The sequence below is a fragment of the Meles meles genome, chromosome 21 (assembly GCF_922984935.1).
Source record: "Meles meles chromosome 21, mMelMel3.1 paternal haplotype, whole genome shotgun sequence".
Taxonomy (NCBI): domain Eukaryota; kingdom Metazoa; phylum Chordata; class Mammalia; order Carnivora; family Mustelidae; genus Meles; species Meles meles.
The window spans coordinates 23,565,855-23,576,364 of record NC_060086.1 but is presented as its reverse complement, the minus strand read 5'-3'; the positions used below and the strand labels follow the sequence as shown (position 1 = coordinate 23,576,364).

The window sequence follows — 10,510 nt, the reverse complement described above, 5'->3', positions numbered from 1 at the left end:
CCCAAGGCCCTGCTGGTTCTCTCTGTTCTCAAGTGCAATCTCTGAGCAGTCCTGCACGGTGTGTGGTATCCTCCTCCCCTGAAGTGTGAGTATATGTGACTAGTAAACTGTTGTCAATCACATGTGCCGGGTGTCAGGGGATCCCCACAAGTCTGGAGCAGGAATCTCTCTTCTCTCATCAGAAGGGGATGAAAACAAGTGGTATCACAAACAGGGTGTACTCACATTAAATGAGGACACGGGTCAGCTTGACCTGCTCCTTCGCTAACTAACTGGCTTCAGAGCTGAGAGTCACGATCTGGGAGGGAACTGGCCATCGCTGGCCAGCTTGTGTGTTGGCTCGTGTTCTGTTATCTCACACGGAGGTCGCCATCCATTTCCAACCTAATGTCCCAACCTTGCCAACAAGGTGAGAATGAATGAGAACTGACTGTATCTAGGAGGGAGGTGTCACCTATGTGACCTGCATGTGGCCTGTATTGGTCTCCAAGGCTCCCCCCTGAGGTTGGCAACCGAAGGACATGCTGCCTGGTGTGCTTGAGTTCCAGGGACTGGGTGTTGGGCCAGTGCTTGATGCTGATGAACAGATCCTATGGGGGAAAGCACACCCCAAGCACAGTCCTGGGGGTGACCCTCTGTGTTGTGGGTGGAAAGAAGGGAGGCCCTAACACCAGGGAAATGTAAGAATGGCTCCCTGGCTGTCTCCTGAGTCACTGTGGTTCAGGCATTGGGAGTGGCCTTGCCCGGCTCCCGAGCTGCCACTCCTCTCCCGGTTACCATGTGTCTTCCTGAGCCCTCAGGGTTTTGAGGTGCTCATCCATGGCAGCCCAGGGTCCATGAGCTGATGAAGAACAGAAAAGTGGAGGGGGGCGTTTGGTGTTCCATTTCTCTCCCAGAGCCAAACCCCTCCCCAGCACACTTGCCTTTCTCGTAGTGTTGTTGGTCCCCAGCTCGTCGATAGACTCCTCTTGTGATCCAGGGGCTTGAGGCTCTGACTCTGGCCATGGGCAGAATGATTTTGCTGGCTGTGGACTCCAACACTGGGGAGATGGACTGGCATTCCCACAGGAAGAGGACAGCCACCTGTGGGCTGACCTACCCAGTCTCCTTCCCCATAAACACCCAGAACGTGTGCACCCGTGTGATTAGATGGGGACAGAAACAAAAACTCGTGACTTGACGGGGCTAGAAATGAAAACTTATCCTGAGGGAATCTGTAGAGGGGGAAAAGGCGGCAGGGCAAACAGTCCACACTGAGAGAAGGTAGGGCTGTAGCAGAAGATGGTTTTGCTTCATCAGCAAATAGGCTGTGGGTCCCGTGCACTTCCACTGACCACTCCACTGCCTGAACCTGTTTGGCACAAGATCCTGATCCTCAGGGTTATGGGAGAAACATAAAGGGGAACCCCTTGGCACAGTGAGGGGATCAATGCCCACCTTGACTTACGCCAGGAGACTTGAAATCATACAACCACCGCCACGACAGAAGCTCCAAGTCTGATGATGCTGATTTGAGACTCTCTGGAAGAAAAAACCGAGAAAGAGGAGCAGAGCAAAAAGACACTCCCCCACCCCACATGCATATCCAGGAAGACACAAACCCAAGCAAAGGAGGAGTGGAAGAGAGAAAACTGAATACAGGAGGCAAAACCTGTCCCCCACCCCACCGACTAATTCAACATAGGTTGAAATTTGACCCAATTGTAAATCCAGCATTTACAAGGGCACCTGGGTGGCTCACATGGTTAGTCTTCTGACTTCAGCTCGGGTCTTGATCCCGGGATCCTGGAATAGAGCCCCATGTCAAGCTCCCTGCTGGGCAAGGAGTCAGTCTGCTTCTCCCTCTACCTCTCCCTGCTGCTCCCCCTGGGTCCTGCTCTGTCACACTTGCTTGCTCTCTCTCTCTCTCTCTCAAATGAATACATAAAATCTCTAAAAAATAAAAAGGAAATCCAAAATTTACTAGAACAATTTGATTGGCAACATTAAAAGGAGGCCGATTGCCTTCTGTGCCTCTACAACATAGGTTCTGAATGAACTCTAATGTTGCTAACATGCACCGGTTGGCTAACCTTCACGGACTTATCAAGTTCTGTTTAAAGCAAGTATAATAACCATAGATTCTACCTTCTGTATTTAATGCTTTGACATCTCAGGCCTTGCTGACTTTGGAGGGACTGTCCCTGGCAGGCTGACTTAATTCCTAGAGATAGTCAACAGCTTGCCTACTGGCAAAGCTTTCACATGTAAAGCAACCAATGCAGAGGCTTTACCCCCAACCACCTCTTGTAAGAAACTCTTACTCTGGGCCACTATCCCCTGCCCTGATCACCCCAGGGCCAGGGCCAGACTACTCCAGACAGACACCACTGTGTCCCGGAACCCGCTGAGATGACACAAACTAGGCAGTCTTAAACGTGCTTACCCGGACTCACCTGTCCCTTCCCATGGAAACCACAATAAAGGGTCTTGCCCATATTGTCTGTCCCTTCACTTCCTCTTTCTCCTGACCGACTCTGGTGCTTCCCTGGGAGGCCCTCCACGGCTCCCAGGACCTCTTTTATCGGGATCAGTCTACAAACGCTTCTTGTGTTGTGAGAGTTACTTGTATATCTGCTTGTCTTACCATACCTGATTAAATAAACCCCTGTACCCTTAAAACACTTGAGACATCTGGGGGGTTCAGTGGGTTGAGCTTTGGCTCAGGTCAGGATCTCAGGGTCATAAGATCGGGTCCCATGTCCGTCTATGTGCTCAAGGTGGAGTCTGCTTGGGATTTTCTCTCCCTCTGCCCTTCCTTTCCCACCACCATCCCCTAACCCCGCTCCTTGCTAGCTCTCTCTCTTCTCCCTCTTGCTCTCTCCTTAAAATAAACAAAATCATTACAAAAAAACATGAGGGAGCCCAACAAATTTAAAGATGGTGAATATTTTGCTATTATACATTTGACCAATATGTTCTGTTCAGTGCCTATTTCAACATCATCTCAGTCACACCTGTCCTGACCTTGAAGGAGACACGATTTCCCTCGTTATGCACAGGGCACCCAAACCACTCTGCTATCGCAGGCAAACTGTGGGCAGGATCTTACTGCACCAAGCTTTCTCCAGGAACTTCCTGGATGAGACATCACATTCAGGACACCCTACTGTGAGGATATTTGTTTGGCAAACTTGTTAAGGACCTACAAATGCGGGGCTTCCTGGGTGGCTCTGTTGGTTATGTGTCTGCCTTGGGCTCAGGTCCTGATCTCAGGGTGCTGGCAAGAAGCCCTGCATCAGGCTCCCTGATCGGCGGGAAGTCTGCTTCTCCCTCTCCCTCTGCCCCTACCAGCCCCTCGTACTCTCTCTCTCTGTTTCTCTCTCTCTCTCGTGTTCTATCAAGTCACTAACTAAAATCCTTAAAAAGAAAAAAGGACATAAAAGTCCAACATCTGTCAGTACTTTTGGGGTTCTAGAGGCAACATATTCCTTGTTTATAAATTTTACGGAAGCCCATTTCAGCTTTTACTTCTCAATGAGCCCACGCTGCTGGAGGGGGAGGTCTCCCCTCAACAAAAGGCTCTAGGATCTGTGCTAGTAAAAATTACCTGTTGGGGGTGACTGGGTGGCTCAGTTGATGAAACGTCTGCCTTTGTCTCAGGTCCTGATCTGGGGATCCTGAGATAGAGCCTGGCAGGGGATTCCCTGCTCGGTGGGGAGCCTGCTTCTCCCGCTCTCCCTTTCACCCCCTCTTCCAGCTAGAGCTCTCTCTTAACTACATAAATAAAAGCTTTCGAAAAAAACCACCTGTTCGTGCCCAGGTCAAAAGGCTGTAGCAGCTTCCTATCCTGCTTCCTGGAGTCCCTGGACCACCCATGCCATCTGTCAATTGTCCACGGGCTCCCAAAGCAAGAAACGGCCCTCCTTGGCCTTGGTGAGAGACCATGAAAGCAGCAATTGCTGGCCATGCACTGCGCTCTCCTGGAAACAGAGTCTCTCACACTCTGAGCCTTCCTATCCAGCTGTCTATTATTCTCTGGGTCATGGCACCCCCACCAGCTCCATAGAGTCACCAAGGCCTACTTGCTACAGGCTGAAGCCAACGTCTGCAAATCCTACCTGCAGGCGGAGGTAGCGGCTTCTGTCCACAGTCACTGCCAGACTCCATGGTGCTGGAGGACGTCAGCTCTTCCTTCTATCCCTTGGCCACCCAGGGATTCCCTTGGGATCAACTGCATGAACATCAATGGAAGTTATTACATTTGGGGCTTGATGACCACATCTCCCTCCTGCTCACGTGACGACTTCACGTCCTAGAGAAGCACCCGTCCTAAGCCTTAAGAGTCTCTGGTTGAAAGTGATGTCCATATATCAGAGTCCACTTTGATGGAAAGCCCGAGATGAAGATTCAATAGCAAGTGTTGTCTTGGCATCCGGGAACTTTGGAGGGCCTCAAATGGCCTCACTCCATGTTCCCTTCCCACTCTGCTCCCACAGATCAGATCCCCTGACCAACAAGCCCTCCTTAGCACAGGGAACAGGAACAGTTTCTTCCCAAGTAAGCTCCAGTTCCCTGACAGCCTGTGCAATGATCCAGCAAGCCAATCAGTGCCTCCTGCAGGAAGTAGGGCTCACCTTCGCTTTCCTGGTACTACATAGTCTGCACCCACAGTCTTTGTCCATTACGTTCCAAGATGCAACATCCCCCGTGGCCCTGCATGCTGTGTGTGTCCCTCCTTTCCTATAACCATATGATAGGCCCTGAATTAATTACAGTGGAGCTCAGCTGTGCAGCCTCTGGACATCCCAAAACTGTAGGGTGGGAATCCCTCCCTTTACCAACAGGTGAAGAAGAGAAAGAAATCTTTCTCACTTGTACCTTTGTCAAGGCACAATGATGAGGTTCATGGGCTTGAAGTGATTGGGATAGTAATGTATTGGGGGCTTGCAAGAATTCACCTGGAGCTAAAGGGCGGTCTTTATGTGAATGATGAAGAGGAAGGAAGACCCCAAAGGCAAGGGCTTGGATGGTCTCTAAAGGTCCAACTCCAGGCAGGGGGGGAACCCTCCAGCAATTACAGCAGGGAAGGAACATCACATTGTCATCTCAGTTCACCCTGACAGAAGTGTGCAGAATGGATTCAAGGGAGGCCAAGCGTGGAACAAACAAGATCGGTAGGGAGTCTACTGCACCAGTCTGAGACAGGAGAGGGTGAATCTCAGCACTGACAACAGGAAGGCAGGGAAGGAATTACCGTATTTGGCAGGCTGAAGAGACAGCAGAATGGAAAACTAATGGAATGAGGTGCTTAAAGAGATCTGAATGGATCCTTTCCAAGGTAAAATGGAGCAATTCGCCTTGAAGGGCAAATGAAGATTCGAAGGGGCTTTTGAGGAAATGAGCAAGGGAGCTGACCATGGACGTTCCAGCTAAAAACCACTTAAAGGCTGATCAAGAGGAGCTACTTATATAATTTAGGGTAGAACCATAAGCTGCTGGGTTTTCATTTAAAGAATAAGATGGAATTCATTCTCATTTCAAATGGTCTCTAAGGCAGAGTGATTTGGGGGGGAAAAAAAAAAGCATGTCAGAGAATAGTATACTCCTACACAGGCCAACATACATAAGGCCCGAGAGAAATCAGGTTACGCATAGCGTGCTTTTGCAGACAACAGAAAAGGAAATGATTTTTAAAAACTAGAAAATAAAAAATAAACGAAGAGAAATGAGACTTACCTGGGAAAGGCGAACGTCCCTTTTTTTTTTTTTTTTTTACCTTATATTCATCTTGTGCTTTCGTGCTATTCACCTCGTTTCCCATATAAGGAGTGTGTGCTCGTGTATCTGATAAATTTGGGGAACACTAAAACAAGTTGATGTGTTCTCTACATAAGGTATACATAGACACCTGGCCCTTGTGAAAACCTTAAGCATTACAAACATTGTTGGAAGAATCCTTGGACCACAGCCTCCAGGCCCATCAGTGTCGACTCTGCTACAAAAGTCAGCACTGTTGGGCATCTGGGTGGCTCAGTCTATTAACTGTCTGCCTTTGGCTCGTGTCCTGGTCCCGGGGTCCTAGGATCAGGTCACAGGTCAGGATCCCTGCTCCGTGGGGAGCCTGCTTTTCTCTCTCCCTCTGATGCTCCCCTTGTGTGTGTGCCCTCAATTTCTATCAAAAAATTTAATAAAATCTTAAAAAAAAAAAAAGGAGTCACCAGGGTTTTCACTTTGGCAAATACTTCTACAGTCATTAAGAGACCCCTTTTTTGTTAAGTCATAAAAGAATATGTTTCCTAAGCTGAAAGCAAAACCGTGAACATTGGACATTTTGAAAAAGGACATTAGGGGATAAGGTAGACACACAGAGTGACTTGGGATCTTCAAAGCGTGGGCTCGTCTCTGGCTTGACAATCGTCTATTTCGTTGAGAGGTCTTCGGCCGCCTTTCCAACCTTCTTGGCCGGTGACAGGATATGTGGTGTGTACGTGGGTAAAGCATCAGGGACAGCACTCAGAAGAAGGTGCTCCGATCCACCCATTTCCGGTCCCGGTGGGTTAATAAAGGACACAGCTGTGGTGCAGGGCTTGACATCTTTCTTTGGGGGTGTGGATCCCAAGGTAGCGTTCAGTCGTGGTGGGCCTTGTTTCTTAGGCAGTTTTCCCCCTCCTCCTGAATCTGGGGGCTTCACTTCATGACCAGATGGTTTTGGTGGTGGAAAAGCTGAATGAGATTCCGCTTCTAGAAACTGCACAAACAGTTCTGAAAAGGAATGTTTGGCCACAGCTTGGTGATTTGGTTTCGCAGGTGTGTTGGGGGCGCTTTGGGATCCAGGCCCCCCAGTCACCCCGCTGGGCACACCCGCGGGCTCCTGGCTGCGCAGCTGCCGCAGCTGGTCTTCTCGGATCCCCAGCGTGCTTGCCATCAACCTCAACGCTTCCTGCCGTTCCGCATCAGCTGCCTGGAACGATCCCACGAAGAGTCTCCTTAGGAGGGTTTTGTCCACCATTCCTTCGGACTGACTTACTAAGGTCATCAGTTTCTTCTGTGTGTCCTCCAGTATTTCCTGCTGGACCTCATTCTGTTTCTTGAACTCTTGGAGTTGGTCTTCCTTCACCTCCAAGTCGGCATTTGTTTGATGCAATCGTCCCTGTAACGACTTCAGTTTTCCTTCGAGGGCGTCTGCCTTTTCCATCCATTCGGCCAGTTCCAGCTTCAGGTTCGCTAGTCTTCGCTCATAGCGCCTTCCCTCTTCCTGGGAGGCAGCAAGCCGCAGCTCAGCTTCCTCCTTCTGCTGGGTGACCACGTGCAATTGCTCCTGCAGAGACTCTGCCTGCAGACTGGCTCTGTGGCTGGCCTCTTCCATGGCAGCGGAAGACAAAAGGAGTTTTCCCTGCAAGACCGTCACTTCCTCTCTTAGCTGAGCCACTTGGTCTTCTGAGGCCAAGGCTTCCCGGAGACGAGAATCTTCAGCTTCTGCAGCGAGGTGCCGCGCTCTCTCCAGCTCCTGGCTTAGGAGCAATTCTCGCTCACGTAACTGGTGAACCTCCTTCTGGAGGGCACAGGTTTCCGTTTCTTTCTGTGTCAGGGCCAACACCACCTCATCTCTCTCCCGTTGACACACAGCTGCCTTTTCCTGCATCCTCTGGAGGTCTGCTTCTTTGGCAGCAAGTCGGTGGGTCATTTTCTGATAGTCCCTTTTCAGATCGCTATTCTCCCTCATCTTCTCATTTAGGATGGCCAAGACCCGTTGGCTTTTCAAAGCACACTCTTGCAATTGCCACTGAAGTTGTTTCACGTGCCTGTTCTGGCTGTGAGACACCGCAGAGAAGCTCCTGGAAAGACTCTGAATCTTCACATCCTTTTGCCGGATGATCCGAGTGAGTTTCCCGATCTCCTCTTTGGAGAGCCGATCCACCTGCTCGGTCAGTCGGATGTTCTGTTCAGTGAGAAGCTTCATCTCCAGTTCCTGTTCTTTGATTCCTTGGACTAGTCTTTGAATTTCGGCTTTAGATGGATCACGCTCTTCACTTCCGTTTTCTCTGGGGAGAGGCTGGCTCGCTCGCACTTCCTCATCCTCACAGGGTTCTCTTGGAATTTGTGGGCTTTTGTCGGGCAACTGGGCTTTCAGCTCTTCCAGCGTGACTTGCAGAATCCGAATCGTCTCGTCTTTCGCTGCAAGGAGCTGAGCGTGTTCAGTGTTCATCTCCTCCTGCCGGTGTTGGAGACGGTTCACTTTCTCCTTCTGCTCCTGTAAGGACTGAAGCAGTGCTCTCTTCCCCTGCTGCTGGTTGTGAATGATCTTCTGTTGTTCTTTTATTTCCTCCTTGAGATCATCTTTTAACTCGTTGAGCTGGAAGACCTCACACTCTAGTTGTACAATCTCCTCTAGGATTTTAGGGTCAACCAGAGGGACAGCGCGACTCTGCTGTGTTAGGCGCTCCAGGTCTTCGTCCACATGAGGACGTTGGTCTGTCATGGATGGGAGACGCATGTCTTTGTCCTCCACGGATGGGGGTAAAATATCATGGCTTCTTAAGGTTTCGGTCGACCCACCGAATTCCTTCTGAAGCTCTGGCCTTTCTGTAAGTTCTTTGATGTACTCGTCTTGTTCTCTGATGCATTCTGTCAATTGCTTCTGCTCCTCCAAAGCAAAGGACAGCAGTTCCTTCGTTTCCTGATGGTCGGCGTCCATCTCCTCGATCCTCTTCCGGAGGTGTAGTATCTCCAGGTCTTTCTCTCGACCGAGTTGAATGAAATGTGAATTATCTACTGGGGACCAGTCTTTGAGACTTCGCTCAGACTTCTCTTGTAACAGCTTCTTTTCGGCCCGACACAATTTTGCCACCAACCGTCCTTTCTCGATTTTTAAAGCCCTCACGGCAATGTTGTTCTTCAGAGAATCTTCGTTGTTGCGCAGAACGGATTCCTCCAGCTGATGTCTTGCATCTTGGAGCTCGAGAACCAACTTTTGCTTTTCTGCTCGGAGATCGGAAGCAAGGTTGTTCAAACTGTCGTTCAGCCGCTGCGTTTGTGTAAGTTGTTCCTTCAACCTTCTCAGCTCCATTTCCCGTTCCTGAAGAAGGTCCTCGTTCACGTTCCCGGCAGCGTCTCGGTTCTGCAGGTCTTCCAGCTGTCGTTGATAGTCCATCAGTTGTTGGCGGTGCCGGTCAGTGAGGTCTACTAGCTTCTGCTGGTGGACGTTTTGCAACACCGCCACTTCCAGCTGATGTTCGTCCATCTCCCGCATCAGCCGTTGCTCTAGGTCTCTGATGTGGCTCTTCAGTTTCCACACCGTTTCTGGGTCGATGGTATTGGGTCCCTGGGTGGAACACAGGCACAACTTCTTCCAATGAGTGACTTCAGCCTCCAGTGTTTCGATCTCACGGAGGAGACTATTGATCTGTGTCTGGGCTGAGATGACATCAGCCAAATCCATGGAGTCCGCAGGGAAAGTCCCTTTCCCCAGCACATGTCTGTTAATATCAGAGATGTCCCTGGTCAAAGAGGTCTGGCTGCTGTCCAAGGCCCCTAGGGAATGGCCTAGGCCAGAGCCCAGGCCACCAGCCCAGGAGAACATCTGACGGTCCTACAACTGCCCTGGTCCGCCGTGAGAAAGCGTCCAGTCCAGTCGGACTACCCCGCCAAGTGTCACAGAACCCCTGCCTGCGCGAGGCTAAGAATCAAAAGCCAACTGGCGTTTCCAGGCAGCGCCTGCGTGCCCCTCCCTTACCCCCACCTCGAGCCGCGCTCCCGCGCTCCCGCGCTCCCGCGCTCCCGCGCTCCCGCGCTCCCGCGCTCCCGCGCTCCCGCGCTCCCGCGCTCCCGCGCTCCCGCGCTCCCGCGCTCCCGCGCTCCTGCATGCCACTGCTGCTCGGGTAGTTCCAAACAGCCAAGGCCCACTGGCCACTGGTCTGGGTCCCAGCTACTCATTCCTGCAACTTCCCACGCTAGTTCTGGGCCCTTGCCCTCCTTCCCCTGCTTTGCTGCCTCCTGCAGGGGCCCCTACCATTCTCCTGCCTGAATGCCCCCAGGTGCCTGCGGCCAGAAAATGCACCTGGCCCTGGACTTCCCCCTAAGTGGGATCACAGTACACAAAGTCCGGTGGCATGAGCTTTCCGGGCAACAGTATCTTTTTCACTGAGGTGAAAAATACAGTCAGAGGCATCCATCTAGCTAGGGGAGAGGATGGCTGGTGCATTTCACAGATGTCTACACCAGCGCAGAGAACGGACGTCACGGAGACTTTGGATATTTCCAGCCTCCAGAGACTCCAGAGTATCCTGCCCCTCCTTGCCCCGTCAGCCCTGCAGGGACAGTTCGGCCAGTGCCTTGGTTTGGCGGTTCACTGTCCTCAGCCTGCGGCCGTGGCTGTCATCTCCGGAGGCTGTACGCCTAGACCAGGCAGGCGGTTGCACAGGACGGTGGAGGTGCCTGGTCTGCAGGTCCTCCGATCTGCAGTGTGGCCCAGGTGTGGGGCAGGAGAGGCCCGAGTCCACCCGGCGGGGTCCCGGCCTGACGCTAGTCT

The 10,510-nt window shown here is 51.5% G+C and overlaps 1 long non-coding RNA gene across 1 annotated transcript; it reads right to left on the bottom strand.

Annotated features, from left to right (window-relative positions):
• LOC123933391 lies at positions 1 to 843 on the bottom strand. Its single transcript, XR_006816589.1, has 3 exons — positions 778 to 843; positions 226 to 397; positions 1 to 78 (listed from the first exon to the last, which is right to left on the bottom strand). It is a non-coding gene; the product is annotated as an uncharacterized LOC123933391 (long non-coding RNA).
• Between the last annotated feature and the right edge of the window lie 9,667 nt (positions 844 to 10,510).